General features: G+C 37.7%; 1 long non-coding RNA gene across 1 annotated transcript; it reads left to right on the top strand.

Annotated features, from left to right (window-relative positions):
* The first annotated feature begins 310 nt into the window (after positions 1-310).
* Positions 311-8,029, top strand: LOC129059917 (uncharacterized). The gene is made up of 3 exons (XR_008526124.1): positions 311-487; positions 762-941; positions 7,820-8,029. It is a non-coding gene; the product is annotated as an uncharacterized LOC129059917 (long non-coding RNA).
* Positions 8,030-22,891: the final 14,862 nt, after the last annotated feature.

Genomic DNA, 22,891 nt, shown 5'->3' on the forward strand with positions numbered 1-22,891 from the left:
GCCTGACTTCCAGAAGGAAAGAGATTCATGTTTCCTTGGCAATCAACATAGACCAAAAGTAAGGGAAAGGTCTGGGGTCTGCTTGTCTTAGTATCTCAAGGCAGCCTCCAAGAGAAACAGATCATAGAAGAAAGAGGCTGCTAGTATTCCAGAGTGTCTAGTGACTGAGAATTCCATGAGAATGGAGATGCAGTAGCCCTAACTGGGCTCTGAACTAGAGGAGTGTGGATTCTCAAAGAATTCATGAAAATATTCACAATAGAGTCTTCTTATGCATCTGTTTTCCCTAGAATATTCAATCCAAGCACCTGAAATATCAGGCAAGTAAAAACTATCCTCTTCTGCTCTTCATGCCTCAACTCGCAGGGGTCTGAAACTACATCAAGTAAAAGAAAGAGAAGCACAAGCTGTAGAAACAAAAGAAGCTAATTTTCACCTTCACTGTTTGTGAGCTTCTCATCTGCAACACCCTTGAATAGGCAAGAGTGTGAGGCCTCAGTTTTGAATAAAATATAGAAATTTGACTATTGAATGGGGCTAATTGAATACCTTTCCTTTTTTACTTAAACATTATCAGAGAGGTTACGAAGCCTTCCTGAATGCTCATTCAAGGGAAGGAGTTGGCTAACCCCAAAGAACACATTGAAAAGAAAAAATGGTAATAGGATTAAATTAAATACGTTTTATTACATTGCATCAGTTTAGATGTTCAATATATTCTTTTTTAATAAAGAAAAGTTTATTTGGCTCATGATTTTCAGGTTGTACAAGAAGCATGGCACCAGCATCTGCATCTGATGAGGACCTCAGGGTGCTTCCACTTGTGGCGGAAGAAGGGGAGCCGGCATGTGCAGATATCACATGGAGAGAGATGAAGGAAGAGAAAGAGGAGGAAGCTTCCAGGCTCTTTTTAACAATCAGACCTCACAGGAACTAATAGTGTGAGAAGATGTTTAACATATTCTAATAAAAAAGATATTCATAATAAACTGCCGTGAGATAACTGCTGTATTAGTCTGCTCTCACGCTTCTAATAAAGACATATCCAATACTGGGTAATTTATAAAGGAAAGAGGTTTAATGGACGCATAGTTCCACATGGCTGGAGAGGCCTCACAATCATGGTGGGAGGCAAAAGAGAAACAAAAGCATGTCTTACATGACAGCAGGCAAGAGAGAGCTTGTTCAGCGGAACTCCCATTTACAAAACCATCAGATCTTGTGAGACTATTAAAAGAACAGCATGGGAAAGTCCCACTCCCCTGATTCAATTACTTCTGACTGGATCCCTCCCAAGTCATGTGGGAATTATGGAAACTACAGTTCAAGATGAGATTTGGGTGTGGACACAGCCAAACCATATAAACTGTAGGTTATTTTTTAATTATGACTCATATCATAAAGGAAAAGGGTTGCTCCAGTAATCTGTACCCCATTTCATATTCATAAGGAAAAGATTCTTTTATTGGCTAATTGTTCGTGTTTAAATAAAAATCTTATAATTTTACAAGGCTTTGCCTTTTACACTTGATACTGAAATCAAGAAGTCTTTTAAAAAATAATTTTCTTTTAAACTTTGAGTACAGGTTTTCACTAGGATTGCCAACATGATGAAACGAAGATTTCTCTTATTTAAAGAATATATTAAAGTGTTTATTATTCATTACTCTTTTAATGTGAAGATTTTTGTCTTTTATGGTAATTTGACTTGTTTTGGTTTGGTTTCCATTTGATACTGAGGATGAAGGGAAATTAGAGCAGAATTGCTTATTTACATTATTTCAAACTTCCAACCATGAAAGGAAAAGGTTTGGGATCTTGTTTGTAAAACCAAGTGTGTGTGTGTGTGTGTGTGTGTGTGTGTGTGTATGTGTTTGAAAAGGGCTTATTTACACTGGGTTTTACTTTGCTATGGAGGTAACTCTTATCCAAGTGTGGTTGGTTCAAAGGACAAGTAGGGATGATAAGAGGCTGCTTGGCACTAAGGATTAGGTAGAGTTGGGGCTGAGTCATGGTTGTGTGGAAAGCTAGGATCATGGTTGGGGATGGAAGGAGGCTAAATCTACACAATTTGAAACTAGGGCATGATAGTGTGGCAAAGAAGAGATAGAGCTTGAAATAGAAGTAGTTACTTATTTAGCATGTGTATTAATTACTATATGATTAGCTCAGTGTCATCTGACTAAAATGGAGATTAGTACTAATGATTAATTTATATGGGTTTTGTTTATATTATTATCTAATATAGGCTATGTAATAATCTAAGTTAGAGAGACAATGTTTTATGAGACAAATAAGGTTGCTGCTATCAAAGAAATCAAATAAGTGAAGAATGTTTATCATATAGCAATGAGTGCTCTCAGAGGAGAAAAACAAAAGTAATTGGGAGTGATTTGAGGGAACTTCTTTAGGTTGAGTGACTAGAAATAGTTATTCTAGAAATACTCTATTTGAAAAGAGACCTGAATGATAAGAAAAAGCCAGCTATTCAAAATCCATAGCAAACCACTCCACACAGCAAGAACATAAGTGAAAATTGCTAAGGAAGGAACAAATCTGCATGTTAGAGAAACAGATAGGGAGTTAGTGTACTTAAGTTTATTGAGAGACAAAAAGAATGTTATATTGTGGAATAAGTAAAACTGTAGAGAAAAACACATTGTAGAAGAGCTACTCGGATTGCCCTGTGATTTTCTGGAAACTTCCTGGCCACAGCCGACTGAAAGGGACATTGTGGTAATGCTGGCTTCTCTAGACTGAAACCAAAGCCTATGGCTTGAAAGATTAAGAAGAGATAATGAGCTTATCATTCATTAAAGAAAGCAAGCCATACAAATAGCTTAAAATATGGAATAAGAGACAGGCATGTCAATTATTTCTCCTTGGCACTGGATTAACAAAAAATTTGTTGTTGGTGTTGGTGGTATATTAAGTAGAAAAGGTCTATTGGTCCTAAAAATTATTGATATGCACATTATCTATTCTGTAATGACGCCATCCCTCCTAGTTTCCATTGCAGAGGATTGGATCTGGAAATTGTGTTACTAATACAAATGCAGAAGGTTTGAGTGTCCCTATTCCCATATGTAGTGGATTGTTATGAAACATACCTCTCAACCTCTTCTGGTGCATTTCTCCTGTACTGCAAAAGATGTACAACTGAAAAGAACATTTCCTGGAGAGCATTTGATGTCATTTAGATTTAGCCAATCAGAGGCATTCTGGTAAAGTTTGGACATGCTGAGGGGTTTTTTTTTTTTTTGACCTGAAAAGACACCAGTGTAGGGGTGCCTTATTTTCTGTGTCAGAATTAGGAGAGATTTTCATGTCTGATAACTGACTTCATGGATATAAAGAGGCAGCATGCAGGGTGTCTGTTACTGGTGCATATTGTAGCAGGTGATCGTGGGGGTTTACTGAATGGAGGAGCTTCCCAAATATGGCTGTTCTGGGCAGCATGAGTTCCTGATTGTAGAAGAGGAGGTGGTTTCCTTGGTTGCCTGATTCAGTTCCTTCTGTTGTCCTGATGATTCTCTAAGCTATATTAAGGTCTGTAATAAACTCCTTTCCGCTCAAAATCAACTAAGGTAAATTTTGTTCTCTGTAGCTATTCAATACTCCATGTCTACCACTTGAACAGACAGAATAAAAAACCTTTTTGATGGCAACTCAACACCCTCTTCTGTAATAAATAAATAAATTGTGACTTGAACTCCTACTCTAGTTGGCACTATATGTAGGAATATGGATTCTGGGGTCGTGTCTGTTTTCAGTGATCATTTATTACCTTGATCAGGGGGAGTCCTCAGCATCTTCACCCTCAAGGCCAAGACATGAAGACCCTCCTCCCAATTGCCCCTGAAATTGATCTTCTTCTTGGGAATTTTCGTTCAGCACACTGAGTCCCAGTGGGTAACTGATGGCCTCTTTATTTTTTCATGGAGAACCAGAACAGAATGGAAGACTTGAGCAACATCAAAGAGTTAGCTATATTCGAAATCCATATAAAACTTACATTTTGAGTAATGAATAGGATACCATAGAGAACCCATCTCTTCTTGACATGTTTTCTCTGGTTCATAGAAATTAGATAGTAATTATTTTCTCTTGTTTCTGGCATTAAAAACCTAAGACAAAGCCTTAGAATAAGAACTTCAATATAGGCATATCCGGTAGGCTGAAAAACAAAACAAGAATGGCAGCTATAACATCTACTAGGTGTTTATTTTATGTCCCTTCCAATGCAGTAGAGACAGAAAAAGAAGAAGCTATAAAGTTTGAAGAGAAAGAAAAGCTATCATTTTTAGCAGATGTTATAACTATGTACAAAGGAAATACACAAAATAATTTCAAAGGTGGACTATGCAATTGATAAGAGTGTGTAGCAAGATTGTTGATTTGAAGGTCTTGTATGATAAAGCATTGTATTTCTGTAGAAAATACAATATTGAAGATTTTTAAAATACCATTTTAAATAACATCATTTCATATTAATAAAAGGGAAATGTGGAAAACACAAAAGTTAATACTGAATAATAATGATGGAATTCTGCCTTATGAAAATATTACCACCACTACCACCATATATGTGTCAATGGACAAAAATAGCCAAGAAAATTTTGCGAAGGAAAATCAAGAATGAGGAAGAGGGCACCCTAGATATCAAAGTATATTATAAAATAATAATGTGTGATATTGGCACAGGAGTACCAAAACATTTCCAAGAAAGGAGGAAAGATTTGAGAGACAGGTGAATTCCTGAAGAAAAAGTCATCATGTAGTCAACCAGCAAATATTTATTAAGCACCTACTGTATACCAGGCGGTGTTCTAAATACTTAGAATATTGTTGAACAAAATAGACAAGGTCTCTCTTTTGATTTTATACTCTAAATAAATAGATGAATAAATGATAATGATAGATAATAATTGTAGATCAATAGATTGACAGAGACCAGAAAAATAAGAGATTATATGTTTATATTATGATCAATTAAGCAAAAACAAAATGACCAGGTAGAATATACAATTTCATTGAATTGATTTGTTGGTTTAACTGGCATATTTCATTTCTTCAGTAAACAAGCTGATGCCCGTGACATGCCAACAGCTCACAGCTGTTCTTTGGCCTTCCTGTATATTTCTGCTTCCATTAGTTGAGTTTAATGTTTACCAAAAGTTGCTGGCGTTTGCTAACAAACCTGTTCATCTCAATTGACTTGTTATTGTAATTATATATTTAAATAAAGTAAATATTTCATTATGAATTTTAAAAGGGAAATTTTAAGTTCTTAAATCATTAAATGCTTTGGAAATAAAGATAAGTTGTCTAATAAAATATTATTAAATTGGATATAGGTAAAATAACTTTTAAAATGGAGAAAATGAGGTGAAAATCTAAAGGGTTTCTAAATTCAGAATTCTTTGTAATGTTTCACTCTAAATTCTCATAAACTTTTTAAAAAACTAAAATTTGATACGATAGAAAGTTTGTTATGGGTGTTGTTTAGGCATTTAAGATAACCTAAAACTCTAAACAACAGACACATTCTCCAAGTGAAGGTTTGGTTCTATGTCAACATACTGCCAAACAAATATACATGTATACATGTATTTACTTAAGTTAAAATAAAATGTTTACCACATTATATATTTACAAATCATTCTAATTATTCTCAACTGCAATTGACTTTTAAAAATAATTGTTCAACTACCAGGTCTTACAATTGAATATATGGCTATCACAAATGTGATAACTGATATGAAGAAAATTAATATTTAATTAAGAGTAACTGAGTGGCAACTCCAAATTTGGTCATCAGGAAAATCTTTTCTTAGGTTATATTTAAGCTGAAACATAATAACATAAAGGAGCTAGAAATAAGACAATGTACATATAACCATCAGGAAAAGAAATATTCCGGGCAGAAGAAACCACCCTAACGTAGACCAAACCTGAAATGTTAAAAAAACAGAAATGAGGTCAGTGGCAGAGATGGTTGGATTTCCACCAAAATTTGTGCACTCCTCCTCCTGCTGCTTAGAGATATTGCTCAGAAATGGCAGTCCAAGTAAGAACTCCACTTTCACGCTTTTTCATCTAGGTGGGATCACATCACTAGTTCTCACCATGAAATGTGACTGAAAGTGAAGTGTGTTGCTGGCACACCAAGGAATTAAGTAATAAGTGTGCCTTCTCCACCCTCTCTCTTTTGCCTTTCATCATTGGAAGCAGAGGGCAAAAAGTCCAGTAAAAGAGCAGAATCACAACATGTGAAGGGCCTGGGTCCCTGAGTCACTATGTGGAAAAAAATATCTAGACTATTAGCAATCTGGCAATGGACTGTTACGTGAATAAGAAGAGAATGTCTATTTAGCTAGTCCCCTGATATTTTTCTCTTTATTCTGGATAGCAGCTGGTGTTACCCAAACTGATAAAACGAGACAGTTAAAAGGTAGACAATGAACTCAGTAGTATGGGCAAAGGGCAGATCACAGAAGATTTTATTAGCCAGGCAGAAGATTTTATTAGCCAGGTAATAAATCTAGGTTTAATTCTAGATGCCATAAGAAAACATTTGAGGTGTTTAATCATCATATAGATGTGATATAGTTTGAGTTTTATAAACATTTCTAGCAGTTGTGTGGAAAATGAACTTTAGGAATCAAGAAGGAAGTAGGGCGATGGGGTGGGAGGCTATTTCAACAATTCAGGAGGAAAATGGCAGTATCTTAAAGTCAACTGGTTACAAAGAAGATGAATAAAATGGACTAAGTTGAGAAATATTTTATCATTTAATTGATAGAATTCACCAACTGGCTGAATGTGGAAGTTGAGAATGTGACAAATCAAGGATAATTCCTCCTTGCCCTGATGCCTTTCTGTTATTTCTTTTATTAAATAAAACCAGTGATGTAAACTAAAAAGTGTGGAAGAAGCTAAAGGCAAAATATTCCCACACATCTGAAGTCATAGATAGGTAGGATCTAGTATTTCATAACTGTCCAATCTGATTATTTAAACCTGAAATAGGGGCAGGACTCCAAGAGCTAAGCTGCTATTGACTCCTCACTAGAAAACCTTAATAACAGAGCATCTTGGGGATCTATACCTGAAAACGTTCATAACCAAAGAGACTCACATGGACATGACAAATCTCAAATGATATTGATATCTGCCCTAATTTTGCCAACCGTATTTTCGTTGATGACTCCCTCCAAAATAGACAGTAGTAGCAGACACATGTTGGGGATGGTGTGTGAGGAGTGCCCTGTTACATAACTCCAGCTGCTTTTGCATTTGTGTCCTAGTGACTTGTTCTTTCTCCATAAGAGATTACATCCCCATGAAACAGCAGCGGGCAACAGATTTCACCTAGCCTTTCAATACCTCATCACATTGGGCAGAAGTGATCGTTGATTATGGTTTCATTGTGGTTATGTTATTATTTCCACCTGTATTGAAGGTAGATTCATCTATTATTTCATCATAGTTTGTAGGACCAATAAGAGCCATGTTCAAAGCAGTTAAGGAGAAATTCATATCACCAGAGTTCTTGGAGTTGGAGGTTTTTATAATTCGGGATTTTCTCATTTTAGAATGGGACAAATGAAGCTTCAGTTGTGTAAGAACTACATATATTATACTTAAAGGGAGCATCTTCTGAATTTTTTAATGTGAAAAGGAACAGAGAGAAACAGAGAGAGGGAGAGAGACTTCATATATAAGAGCTTTGTATGATGGATTATGATAGTTATTATTTTTATTGCCACTACTATTATTACCTATCCAGCCTTATTCTTTTTCCATCTTTGTTTAGGAAAAAGAAAATCTGTATTCCTGACACAGAAGTGGGTTCAAATCTAAGGCCTGGCTAATCAGAGTCCCACATCGCATGGCAAAAGTGATTGGTTGAGAAACTGGAATGCCACTCAAGCTAAGCTTTCTTCAGATTATCAAAATGGAGCTGACATATTTGATCTGTTGCTATTCAGATGATGAGCTCAAAATATAAGATGTCCATCTTCGTAGCCATGTAGGAAATGTTTGACTTTCATAGGAGAAAATAAGGGTAATCAATAGGAAAAAAGCTGAACTCAAAGAGACCACACAGAGAATACAAGCAAGAGACAAAGAAATACTTACACACAAGGAGAAACAGAAACTGAAATATGCAGGGAAATAAACAACATAAACATAAAATATAGACAAAGAAAAAGACAATGAACAGATGGAATGACAGGGAAAAAATGGCAGTGAGGCACACAGGCCAGTAAAGAGATGGAAGGGGGGAAAAGAGGTGGACAGAGAGACAACCCAAGAGGCAGATAATAAATTATATATATACACACACACACACATATATATATACACACACACACATATATATATATATGTAAGAGAGAGTCACAGAGAGGAAAAAGAAACAGCAATTCAGAGAAATGGATACAGGGGAAAATGCAAATCGAAGAAAGACAGAAAAGCTATTAGATATATTAATGGGGAGGAGGTCTTTCAGACAGAGATAGAAAAGAGATTTGAAGAGAAAGGAAGGGACAAACAGTCAGAGAGAAATATAGAATAGAATGAAACAGAAGTGCACTGAGAGAAGGGAATGAGGTCAGAAGGGGGAGAGAAGGGTCAGAGAGAGAGAAGGAGGGAACCGAAAGAGAAGAGAGAAAAAAGCCTCATTTGTGTCCAGTATCTAGGCATTTTTCAGAAGCTAAATTCACCTAGAAACTTTCTGATTGCATGAACCCCAAAATTAATTTTTCCCCTTAAGATGGTACTAATAGAGTTTCCATTATAAGCAACCAAAATGCTACTCTCTAATAAAACTTCCATTGGTAGTTATACAATTGGGTAGGTTGGATGGAATTAACAATCATTGTATTTTGCCCTGAAGAACACAGTGTACTCACCAGAAGATATTTGTGGTGCCATTTGGTTAAGTTAAGGCATTAGGTACCACGACTGGTGCAAAACAATTCTACTTGCACAAATAAGTGAAACTAATCAGACTATTGCAGAAGCCAGGAAAGACTGCTGCACACAATCCCAAATTCCAAACCCCACTGATGATGGAAAATTAAATTTATTTCATATCTCATTTCACATTCTTATGTAGCACCTGACTTAGACCAAGTATGGGGACTCATGATTTTTGAGTGTCCTTGCCTGGACATTGTCTTCTTTGGGGGTCATAACTGAACTAAAGTTCTAGAATCTGATCCCTTTCTTAGCTCAGTGTTTCCCACCAACACCACTACCCTACTCAATCAGAATTAGAAACATAAGTGACCCACAAATCTATTTAATTTTGAAAAAGTAATTATTGAATTATAAGAAGTTTGACATTTAGTTCATGATCAGTTTTCAGAAACAGAAGAAGGTAGTAAAAGCTTATGAAAGTATTTATGGTCCAAACAGGGACAGCAGACAGCAGAGAGCAGAGCTCTCATTATCATGGTAATGAGCAAATATTTAGGAAATTTCTTGCAGGCAGGAATTTAGGAAAGACAAGAACAAGTGACAACCTGGCAACCACTTCTCAGTCACCGTGGGAGTCATGTCCTGATGGGTGAGACAGCTGGCAGAAATGGCTTGCTCACAGGCCTGACAGAAGGGGGGCTGGGAATTACAGACAAGAGTAAAGCCAAGACAAGACAAGAAAGAGGTAACAGATCCCAGAAAGAAAAATATTTGCAGTCAATGCGTGAACCCTCTAGGAGACAGAAGAAACAATCACATGTCACACCAACCCCTGAAGAAACACAGCCCCTCCCTCCCTTGGGGCCTCTCTGCAGTTGTCAGGACACTAAGGTTGCGCTTATGTCAACACCTGCTCCTCGTTACCTTTCCTGATAACTGAGTAGAGATGGCAACAGGAATGCCTCATTTTATTGCGCTATGCTTTGTTGTGCTTCTCAAGTATTGTGGTTTTTTAAAAAATTGAAGGGTTGCATCAAGCAAGTCTATCAGCACCATTTCACCAATAGCATGTCCTCACTTTGTGTCTCTGTGTCATATTTTGGTAATTCTTGCAATATTTCACATTTTCATTACTATTACATGCTGATCTGTGATCAGTGATGTTTGATGTTACTGTCGTAATTGTTTTGGGGCACCGTGAACTGAACCCATATAAGATAATGAACTTTATTGTTAGATGTTGTGTATGTTCAGACTGCTCCACTGTCCAGTCATCCTCCCTCTCTTTCTTCCTCTTCTCAGGCCTCCCTATTCCCTGAGAACACAAGAACATTAAAATTGGGCCAATTAGTAAACCTACAATGGCCTCTAAATAAAGTCACTTGTCTCTCACTTTAAATCAAAAGCTAGACATGATTAAGCTTAGTGAAGAAGACATGTCAAAAGCCAAGATGGGCTAAAACCTAGGTCTCTTGCTTTCAACAATTAGTCAGGTTGTGAATGCAAAGGAAAAGATCTTGAAGGAAAGAAATTAAAAGTGCTACTCAAGTGAACATACAAATGATAAGAAAGTAACAGTTTTGTTGCTGATGTGGAAAAAGTTTGAGTGATCTGGATAGATCAAACCAGCCACAACATTCCCTTAAGCCAAAGTCTAATCTAGAGAAAGGCCCTCATTCTCTTTAGTTCTATGAAGGCCAAGAGATGTGAGGAAGCTGCAGGAAAAAAGTCTGAATCTAGCAGAGGTTGATTCATGAGGCTTAAGGAAAAAAGCCACCTTCATAATACCAAAGTACAAGATGATGTAGCAAGTGGTGATATAGAAGCTGTAGCAATTTATCCAGAAGATCTAGCTAAGATCACTGATAAAGGTGGCTACATTAAATCATAGATTTTCAATAGAGATGAAACAGCCTTCTATTGGAAGAAGGTGTCTCCTAGGATTTTCAGAGTTAGAGAGAAGTCAATGCTGGCTTCAAAACTTCAAAGATCAGGCTGACTCTCTTGCTAGGGACTAATGCAGCTGGTGCCTTTAAATTGAAGCCAGTGCTCATTTACCATTTCAAAAATACTAGGGCCCTTAAGAATTATGCTAAATCTACTCTGCCTGTGCTCAATAAATGAAACAACGAAGCCTGATAACAGCACACCTGTTTAAAATATAGTTGGCTGAATATTTTAAGCCTATTGTTGGGACCCATTGCCCAGACAGATATTCCTCTCAAAATACTACTGCTCATTGACAAGGTACCTAGTCATCCAAGAGCTCTGATGGATATGTACAAGGAGATGAATGTTGTTTTCATGCCTGCTAATGCAACATCCATTCTGCAACTCATGGATCAAGGGGTAATTTTAACTTTCAAGTCTTATTATTTAATACATTACATAAGGCTATTGCTGTCAGAGACAGTGATTCCTCTGATGGATCTGGGGAAAGCAAATTGAAAACCTTCTGAAAAGCCTTCACCATTCTAGATGTCATTGAGAACATTCATGATTCATGGGAGAAGGTCGAAATATCAACATTAACAGGAGATTGGGAGAAGCTGATTCCAGCCCTCATGGATGATTTGAGACGTTTAAGACTTCAGTGGAGGAAGGAACTATAGATGTCGTGGAAATAGCAAGAGAACTCGAATTAGAAGTGGAACCGGAAGATGTAACTAAATTGTTGCAATCTGATGATAAAACTTGAATGGATGAGGAACTGCTGCTTATGGATGAGCAAAGAAAGTGGTTTCTTGAGATGGAATCTACCCCTGGTGAAGATGCTATGAATGTTGTTGAAGTGGCAACAAAGGATTTAGAATATTACATAACTTAGTTGAGAAAGCAGCAGCAGGGTTTGAGAGGATTGACTACAATTTTGAAAGAAGGTCTACTGTGGGTAAAATGATATCAAACATCATCACATGCTACAAAAAATGTTTCATGAAAGAAAGTGTCAATCTATGTAGCAAACTTCATTGTTCTTTCATTTTAAGAAATTCTCACTGCCACCTCAAACTGCAGCAGCAGCCATCAACATCAAGGAAAGAACCTTCTATGAGCAAAAAGATTATAACTCACTAAAGGCTCAGAGGATTGTTAGTATTTTTATCCATAAAATATTTTAATTAAGATATGCACTTTTTTAGACATAATGCCATTTCACACTTAATAGACTACTGTATATTGTAAACATGACTTTTATATGAACTGGGAAACCAAAAGATATGTTCGACTTTCTTGCAGTGCTCTCTGGAACCAAAAATCGCAATATATCTGAAGTGCACTTTACTCTGTTAAAGTGAACACAAAACAACAGCTTGAAGGGGCCTGTGGAAGGCAGAAGAGGATGTCTAAATGCTTTGGTGATGCACAGGTCGTGGACTAACTGGAATGGTAACAACTGTAATTCCCTCTCATCTCACCTACCACCAAGTTCAGCAGCACTCTCTGCAATTTGGGGATATGGGGGCATCATCCAAGCCTCACTGAATGACTGATACCACAGGTTGGGTCTTATTCTGAGGAATAATCCCTGAAGTTTAGAGCAGAGACTTTTCAGAATATTCAAGAATTTTTCCAGAATTTTTTCCAGAATATTCCAGAATTTTGTTTCATGCCACATTCATTCAGTAACAGCAAAATAACTGAAGCATGTTCAAGTGTCCAGAAAAACCCACTCAACTCTTTTTTCCACCTTGTGTGTCATATTTCTGGGCAAGGAGAGCAGGGATCTTATCTGTGAGTGGAGCCCTGTCTATTTAAGAATAACCCTCCACCACTCACTTCTGTAATGATGCAGACATGACCCAGGCCAGGCAGCTCTCAGTGTTCCTAATTTCTGTGATCTATCTCCATCCCACCTTAGCTGCCTTTCCATTATAGAGTCAGACAGGACGAGTTACATCAAAAAGCCTCAGTCCCAGCACCAGTCTCTCCATCTTCTTCAAAGGTGCCTTACCTTTCTTATTCCAAAAATGGCTGGGCCACAAGGCCCAAACCGGGAGAGATCAGCCCCAGCACAAGACCCCGAAGGCCACTCAGCATCTTGCTCTGGGCAGATTCAGACAGGGTCCCTGGGAAGTGAAAGCCTGTGTGTCAGAGCCTGTCCCCACACCCCACAGTGTCCTCATCTGGAAACCTGGAATCCTATCCAGGATATAAGAGACAGAGGTAGTCTGTCACCAAGCAAAGGAGATGACAGGCAGGCAAAGACCCCAAGGGGCAGCATGGATGGATGAGGAGGAGGGGAAAAAGGGACAGCAACTCCTCAAGGATAGGTCCTTCTATAACCCCACAGACCATCTCCAAGACATCAGCCCTAAGGTCAAAACCCAGAACTTCAACACCTCAGAAGGCACACCAACAAGGCTGACCTGGAGTCTGGGAGTCAGGTGATACAAAGGGGCCACCATAATAACCTGGGAGAAAAGGAGGTCAGTTCTCAGCAAGTGCCTTTTGACTTGAGACAATGGGATCTCAGTCTTCCACGACTACTAGTCCAGAAATTATATCGGGATACAGTTGTGCAGGAGAGAAGGTATGAAAATGTATAACAAGCAGAGGTTAGTAGTGACCTCACCCCTGCAAGACCCAGAGTCCCTCCGCCCTTCCTTTTTTCCATTGAATTTATGATATCAATAAAGTGCTGCTTACGTCATCCTACTGTGATGGGGCTCTGGAGGCTGGGGTGCTCCAGATGGTAGGTATAGACATCTCCACCCTGGGGTATTATTTCTAGCATTGCAAGAATCTGGTAGGTCTAATCCCTATTCTGAATAGAAGGTGTGGACACAACTCCAGCAGTCTCCTCCTGTTTTTTCTGGAACTGTCTGACTTTTACTTGGCAAGGAAAGAAATTTTTCACCAAACAGACCAGCAAGTTGTGATGGTTGACCTCTGTCCTAGCAGAGGAGATGGTCACTGCAGGCTCCACTAGGAGGAATGACAACAGGAAAAGAAACTTAGAGGGTAAGGCAGCAAAGAAATCCTCAACATGGGCTTACATCCCTCCTTTGATACTAAAGTGGAGAAGACAGCAGATATTAATTAGTCTTCTACTCCAATCCCAGATCTAGGTTTTAATTAGCTAACTTGTTGGCCTACTCTTTAGAAAAGCAATACTTTTATTCAGTGGTCACTTGTTTATTAAACCAGATCATTCATGTGAAAGCTCTTTGTAACACAGACTGATAATATTTCAAATATGCGTATATACATATATGTGTAGGTATGTGTACTTGCCGTCTTATGTCTGGTAAAAATAATAATTAAAAAAGGTCTGACAATGTGTAACTATGTGTGATTTCTTACAAAACAAAGATCTTCATGTTTAAATAAGTCTTTAGCTCCATTATTCACAGGTTGTAGGGAAAACTGGCTAGCCATATGCAGAAAACTGAAACTGGACCCCTTCCTTACACCTTATACAAAACATTTTTGACTTTTCTATTTCTCCTTTCATTTCTATCGGCTTTTGTCTCATGTATTTCGAAGCTCTGCTGTTAGGTGCATACACACTTAAGATTGTTATATGTCTTTGGAGAAACAACCCCTTATCATTAAATAATATCCCTCTTTATCCCTGGTAATATTCCTTGTTCTGACATCTACTTTGTCTAGTATTGACATAATTATCTCATTGTGGTTTTGATTTGCATTTCTCTAATGACCAGTGATGATGAGCTTTTCTTCATATGTTTGTTAGCCACATAAATGTCTTCCTTTTGAGAAGGGTCTGTTCGTATATTTTGACCACTTTTTTATGGTTTTTTTTTCTTGTAAATTTGTTTAAATTCCTTGTAGATTCTGGATATTAGCCCTTTGTCAAATAGATAGATCACAAAATTTTTCTCCCATTCTGTAGGTTGCCTGTTCACTCTGATGATAGTTTCTTTTGCTGTGCAGAAGCTCTTTAGTCTAATTAGATACCATTTGTCAATTTTGGCTTCTGTTGCCATCATTTTTGATGTTTTAGTCATGAAGTCTTTGCCCATGCCTATATCCTGACTGGTATTGCCTAGGTTTTCTTCTAGGGTTTTTATGGTTTTAGGTTTTATGCATAAGTCTTTAATCCATCTTGAGTTAATCTTTGGATGAGGAGGAGGAGAAAAAGGGGACGGCAACTCCTCAGGAGTATGTCTTTCTATAACCCCACAGACCACCTCCAAGACATCAGCCCTAAGGTCAAAGCCCAGAACTTTAACACCTCAGAAGGCACACTGACAAGGCTGACCCGCAGCCTGGGAGTCAGGTGATGCAAAGGGGTCACCATAAAAACCTGGGAGAAAAGGAGGTCAGTTCTCAGCAAGTCCTTTTGACTTGCTTAAGAAAGTGGTCCAATTTCAGTTTCTGCATATGGCTAGCCAGTTTTCCCAACACCATTTATTAAATAGGGAATCCTTTCCCCATTGCTTGTTTTTGTCAGGTTTGTCAAAGATCAGATGGTTGTAGATGTGTGGCATTACTTCTGGGGCCTCTGTTATGTTCCATTGGTCTATATATCTGTTTTGGTGCCAGTACCATGCTGTTTTGGTTATTGCAGCCTTGTAATATAGTTCAAAGTCAGATAACGTGATGCCTCCAGATTTGTTCTTTTTGCTTAGGATTGTCTTGGCTATACGGACTGTTTTTTTGGTTCCACGTGAAATTTAAAGTAGTTTTTTCTAATTCTGTGAAGAAAGTCAATGGTAGCTTGATGAGGATAGCATTGAATCTGTAAATTACTTTGGCCAGTATGGCCATTATCACAATACTTATTCTTCCTATCCATGAGCATGGAATATTTTTCCACTTGTTTGTATCCTCTCTTATTTCCTTGAGCAGTGTTTTGTAGTTCCCCTTGAAGAGGTCCTTCACATCCCTTGTAAGTTGTATTCCTATGTATTTTATTCTCTTTGTAGCAATTATGAATGGGAGTTCACTCATGATTTGGTTCTTTGTTTGTCTGTTATTGGTGTATAAGAATGCTTGTGATTTTTGCACGTTAATTTTGTATTCTGAGACTTTGCTGAAATTGCTTGTCAGCTTAAGGAGATTTTGGGCTGAGATGATGGGGTTTTTTAAATATACAATCTCTTGCCAGTCAGAATGGTGATCATCAAAAAGTCAGGAAACAACAGATGCTGGAGAGGATGTGGAGAAGTAGGAATGCTGTACACTGTTGGTGGGAGTGTAAATTAGTTCAACCACTGTGGAAGACAGTGTGGTGATTCTTCAAGGATATAGAAACAGAAATATCATTTGACCCAGCAATTCCATTTTTGGTTATATACTCAAAGGATTATAAATCATTCTACTATAAAGATACATGCACATGTATGTTTATTGCAGCACTGTTCACAATAGAACAGACATGGAACCAACCCGAATGCCCATCAATGATAGATTGGATTAAGAAAATGTGGCACATATACACCATGGAATACTATGCAGCCATAAAAAAGAATGAGTTCATGTCCTTTGCAGGGAAATGAATGAAGCTGGAAACGATCATCCTCAGTAAACTAACACAGGAACAGAAAACCAAACACCACATGTTCTCACTCGTAAGTGGGAGTTGAACAATGAGAACACATGGACACAGGGAGGAGAACATCAAGAAAAAAACACAGAATATTATAACACTGAAACTGTGGTGTGTAAACTACTCTTATTCTAAGTGGTAAGACTAAGTGATGAACCAATAAAAAATAATAACTACAACAACTTTTCAAGACATAGTACAGTAAGATATAAATAGAAACAACAAAAAGTTAAAAAGTGGGGAGATGAAGTTAAGGCAAGTTTTTATCAATTTTCTTTTGATTTTGTTTTCATGGTATACAGTTTCATTCATTTTACTTTTAATGTAGGTATGCCTTTATATTTAAAATGGGTTTCTTGTAGACAGATTATAGTTCAATTGTGCCATTTTTACTGTCTGATCTTCTTTATCATTTAATTGGTGTGTCTAGGCCAATTATATTTATGAAATTATCAACATGGTTGGATTATTTTTGCTAGATTTTTTTATTAATTCTATTAAACATTTGTTCATTTTAAAATTGTTTTTCTGCCTTCTTTTGGATTAGATTTGCCCTAGGATTTTACATATATGTATAATATACTTTCAAATATACCTTAGCTCAGTATGCTCTAAATTTCTCTCTCTCTCATTCATTGTGCAATTGTTATCATATATTATACTTTTTTATATTCCATAAACACACAATACATTGCTACTAATTTTGCTCTAGACCCTCTGTTACCTATAAGGTAACCTTGCAAAGACAATTCCGTTTGTTATTTAATATCATCTCCACTAATTCTTTGTCAGTAACAACTCCTATATGAATGAACTAGTTGCTTTAAACAACTCTCTTAAATAAACTGCACAATAACAAAAAAAATAGTATGGGGAAAATGCTGCTCCCTAATAGTCTTCTGTGGGAAAACACGCAAAATTACTCCCATGTACAGATCTGCTTTCACCATAGCCCCAGGTTACTCTTCAGCTAAACAGAATAGGTTATTTGATAAAGACTTTGTGCAGAGACTATAGTATGTAATCAATAAATACTTGTTGAGTTGAACTGAAATTCTTAATTCATCTGAATCAGGTTGTAGAACTGACTACTGGGAAACAGATAATATTCCTCACGCCTAATAGTGATTGATTCTTTTCCTAGGAGCTCTCCAATGCTAATGTACATATTGTGAACATTCTTTGAATAGATCTTTTCATTTATTTATTTTTAGAGATGGGGTCTTTCTACTGAGACAGCCAGGTGGGAAGGGGTCCACAAATAAATTCCAGCCAACCTGAACACTGGGAGGAGTGCAAAATGGGATGGAGCCACAGAAGTTTGCACCATTTGTGGCAGGGAGGAGCCTGACCCCTCCTCTTTGAGTGAAACGTGGAATTCTGTCTGTGAGGTGGGAAGCCCACCAGCAGAAGAAAACACATTCTCTCACTTTGCTAGGAGCCTCTGTTTCCCCTTTTCTTCCTTTTCACCCAATACTCATCCTTCAAGTTGTCCTACTCACCCTTCAAGTTGTCTGTGAACCTAATTTCTTGTAGCTGTGTGGCAAGGACGCTGTCATTAGCTGAACTAAGGAAAAGTCCTGTAACACTATGTTTCCCAGGCTGGCCTCAAACTCCTTGGCTCAAGTGATCTTCCCACCTCAGTCACCTGAATTGCTGGGAGTATAGGCACACACCTCCACAGCCAGCTGTACAGTTATTTTTATTTAGCATTAGTGATTTTAAAATGGCAAATAATTTTAAATCGAAACTTTAAAAGCAAGTGTTTATATGAAATTATTCGTACGTATTTACCAAATGTCATCATGTATATGTAAAGCATTTTACCTAGAAGTTTTAAGTTGTGATTTAGCCAGAACATAGAAATAGAGTAATTATAGAGTAGAAAATAGAATAATATAAACACAGAAATAGAAATAATAACAAGAATAATTCAAATGTTTTAATAACTGACAATTTTAGGGAAAAATGAATCCAGATATGTGTGATGTTTGGGGATTTTGAAAAATACTTCAAACAAAAGAAATATTTTATAAAATTATTTACAATAATACAAGTTGAGTAAAAATTATTCTTGCTGTAGTATTTCTCTAAAAGTATCCCATTGACTAAAGAAGATTGGCAAGGACAATCTTGCACCTGAGAGATGGTGGAGCTTGAAAGGGCTTACAATGGGCACTAAAGAGAGAAGATGGGGGCAGGGGAATGCTTCCACTCTCATTTGTCCTTTTCTCCATGCCTATGCACTTCATATAGTCATGCATTCATTACTATCTTTGAGTCATGGGAATATTGGTGTCCATGGGATTTTTGCACCATAAGAAATGTAAAAGGAAGATCTTCACACGGTAGCCATATGATATCACACAGAAACCTGGATCTATACAAAGAAATAAACGCTGGAAATGAAACATTTTTTCACATTTAAAAAAATGGTCTAAAATGAGGCTTCTCAACCTCAGAACTACTGGCATTTTGTTTCAGGTGATTATTTTTTTGTAGGAGGCTGTCATGTGCATTGCAGGATGTGTAACAGCACCCCTGGCCTCTACCCAATATATGCCAGTAGCACCCTCCCCAGTAATGACAACAAAAGTATCTCCAGACATTGTCAAACATCACTTGCAGGAATTTTCTATTGGCCCCATTTTAGAATGTCTGTCTTACAGAGTCATATGAAGATACTAAATCGTTGTTGGAAGTCATTAAGTTTTGGAATCGTTTGTTACATAGAAAAATCTGACAGATAAAACCGTTTTCAAAGAAATTGTGTTTCCTAGAAATCTCTTAGAGTTTCTGTGGCTCACAGGCTCCCACATGCCTGAAGTGCCACAGGGAGAAGCTTAAATGAATGAAGAAAAAGCAATAGGCTGTCCCAGCCCAATGCGTGATGTTACTATCATTATCATTATTAACATTTGTCTTTATGTAGCAGCTCCTACCTGGGAATAGTTGCTAGGTGTCAGGCACTGGTCTGTATTTAACTGTATAATTTGTACTTATCTATCATTTCATCATATTAATTATCATCTAATAGTTTTCATCCCATATTATAGAAAATAAAGCTAAGGCTCAGATATTCTGAGTGGCTTGCCCAGAGTGATGGAGCTGATAAAATCAAAAGCTGCATGGAATACATATTTATTTTATTACAAAATGTATATTATTTTTATTTTGCTATCCTAGACTCTGTTATCATTGTGAAGCACCTTTAACTACTGCAAGATAGAAGTCTTGGCCTTCAGAGTAAAATTTCATCAATGCATAAAATTAGACCTAAAGAATAGGGTCTTAGAGAATGTTGTAACTGCTCCTTAGAACTAACATAACTTCTGCCTAATTTCTTAGAGGGCCCTTAATAATATCAATTATTAATGGCACATCCCATTGATATTTTAGTTATGAAATCAATGGCATGTCAATTAGTGCTTTCTAAGAAAATTATTAGACAAAGTAGTATTTTAAGCTTCAAATTTTATTCCCACTATTACTTTATGAAAAAGACTTTTTTTCTTTTCTTTTCTTTTTTTTTTTTTTTTTGAGACGGAGTCTCATTCTGTCGCCAGACTGGAGTGCATGAAGTGTAGTGGTGCGATCTTGGCTCACTTCAACCTCTGCCTCCCGGGTTCAAGTGATTCTCCTGCCTCAGCCTCCCGAGTAGTAGCTGGGACTACAGGTGTGTGCCACTACACCCAGCTAATTTTTGTTTTTGTTTTTGTTTTTTGTAGAGATGGGGTTTCACCATGTTGGCCAGGATGGTCTTGATCTCTTGACCTCGTGATTCGCCTGCCTCGGCCTCCTAAAGCACTGAGGACCTTTTCTATTTCTACTAGACAAAACTAAGAAATTGGTTTCTGTTAAAATGGTATACTGTTCTTCTGAGTCTAATTTACTGATTATTTTATCTTGCATTAAAATTATGACCTGAAAACAGAAGCAAATAGAACAAGGTTCACTGTATTCTGGCTGGATAAAGCAGGAGGAGAGGGACACAAAACCAGGTTAAAGATAGAAAGGGCATCTATTATCTTTTAGTCAATGACCTGGCCTTGCTTGGACTTTCCCTCCATCCCACAGGATGAGAGATCTGAGACTGAACCCACAACTTCCCTTCTAAGATACAATTCTGATCCCACATTTAACACCCTGACTTCCTAATTAGAGTTGAGTTTTTTAAACTGTAATATTAATAGGGGAAATTCTGGAGTACTATCAGAAAAGATTTAGTTCATTTGCCAAAATCTTAAGGAATTTCTGTGAGATACAAAGCAGGTAAGTCTGGATACAGGGCAAAAAACATAGAAATGTGTTATTTACTACACAGCAAAGAGGATGCAGCATGGTGAAGGGAGCACAGCTCAACTGCAACCTCAAAAACCCTCTTAGTTCACAATGGCAGTGGCTAGAAAGAGTGATAAGGCCACATACGGTGTCATATATCTCTCCTAATCGTATTAGGTCACTTACTCTGAATCCACACAGAAGGAGATACCTTTCACCCCTCATGAGGAATCATGGCTTGCCCCTGTAGCATCCCATCTCTACTACTTACCAGCCATGTGACCCTGGGAAAAGTCCTTTACCTCTCTGGGCTTTAATGTCCTCCCTGAAAAATGTGGATGATACTAAAGTATGACAAGTATTTATAAGGAGTAATTCATTCCAAGTGCAGTATATGCACATTCCTCACAACTGCCTAATGAGATACCATCAGTGCCTCCAGCCAAAGACCACCAGGAGCATACCCTTGAATGAACAAGTTGGCTTTATTGTTCATTGTAATGATGGAGAAAACTCACCATGGGGAATTATGCAGCAGTTCAGTAAGAGATTGTTGGAACCAAAGAAGTAGAACCAGGAGAACACATATATTAAGAGAATGACTGAAAGGAATTAATTTGTGCAACTGTGGGGGTGGACTAGGCAAGTCTAAGACCCACTGGGAAGCGGTCATCAGGAAAGGTCGATTGAAATTCTTGGCACAGGCTGACGCGCTCTCCACAGTGGAATTTCTGTTTCCTCAGAGAAGCCTCAGCTCTGCTCTTAAGACTTTTCCACTGCTTAGACTAAGCTCACCCAATTTATCTCAGATAAATTCTTACTTAAAGTTAACCGATTATGAACTTTAATGACATCTACAAAATATCTTCACAGCAACGCCTAGATTATTAGTGTGTGAATAACTGGGGACCACAGTCCAGTCAATACATAAAATTGACCATTAATCAATTGTAAGATTTGTGCTTGTGTTAGGTAATTTTGAGGAGGATTTAAGAAAGAGTGACTTCACTTTTAACTGGATTCTGACAGAAAGTAGGGAGTGGGGGTGGCAATGCTATGGTTGGCCTAGAGGGACAGAAGACTATCTTGAGGCTACGGCTGTGATTGGTAAAGAAGCAGCAATCACTCTCGAGAGATGTGCCTGGTTATTTTTGTGGTTTGGACAATATTCATGTTTTGTCTGGGTGCATCATGACTGAGTGGCCTTGGTTTCTGTCTTAATCCATTGCGCTCACAGAGTACCTGTCTGATTCTGATGTTATATGAAATTGATTATCTTCAACAGGAGAACCAAAACCAGCTGTGAATACCAGGCTAGATCCCAGCAACCCCAAGGCCTTGTTAATTGCATCTGGGCAGCCCCCAGGTATCAGGACACTTTTTTATTTTACCTTTTTTTAGTTTCTGCCGTTGGGAGGCAAGACAACATGCTGAGAATCTCAGAAGGCCATTTAACAAGGACAGAGTGATTCTAAACGAAACCTCCATTACTAACTTGTTGTTTCTATAACATACAGAAAATAGATTCATCTGAAAAAAGGTAAGTTTCCCTGTAATTAATACCTTTTAGCTCATTCCCTAGTCCCTTGCAAATATCTGAAATTTTAATGTGGTTGGATAACAAATATGAAAAGATCCAGTAGTTTAAGAAAAGTAAACCTATTTTCTAAGTTAAAGCAATTCTCCTTCTTTTACTCTCAGTATTTGACTTGACATTCTTAAATTTTAAAAAAATTACTGGCCGGGCGCGGTGGCTCATGCCTGTAATCCCAGCACTTTGGGAGGCCCAGGTGGGCGGATCACGAGGTCAGGAGATCGAGACCATCCTGGCTCACACGGTGAAACCCTGTCTCTACTAAAAATACAAAAAATTAGCCGTGTGCGGTGGCGGGCGACTATAGTCTCAGCTACTAGGGAGGTTGAGGCAGGAGAATGGTGTAAACCCGGGAGGCGGAGCTTGCAGTGAGCCGAGATAGTGCCACTGCAGTCCGGCCTGGGCGAAAGAAGGAGACTCCGTCTTAAAATAAATAAATAAATAAATAAATAAATAAAATTATTAGAGTAATGTAATCAATGTCCCTAAATTTCCTTTAAATATATTCAAGCAGCACCAAAACACAAGGCATAAAGATTACTCGAAGCAAAAGAAAAAACCGTGTAAAA

Source organism: Pongo abelii, chromosome 5, assembly GCF_028885655.2.
Source record: "Pongo abelii isolate AG06213 chromosome 5, NHGRI_mPonAbe1-v2.0_pri, whole genome shotgun sequence".
Lineage (NCBI taxonomy): Eukaryota > Metazoa > Chordata > Mammalia > Primates > Hominidae > Pongo > Pongo abelii.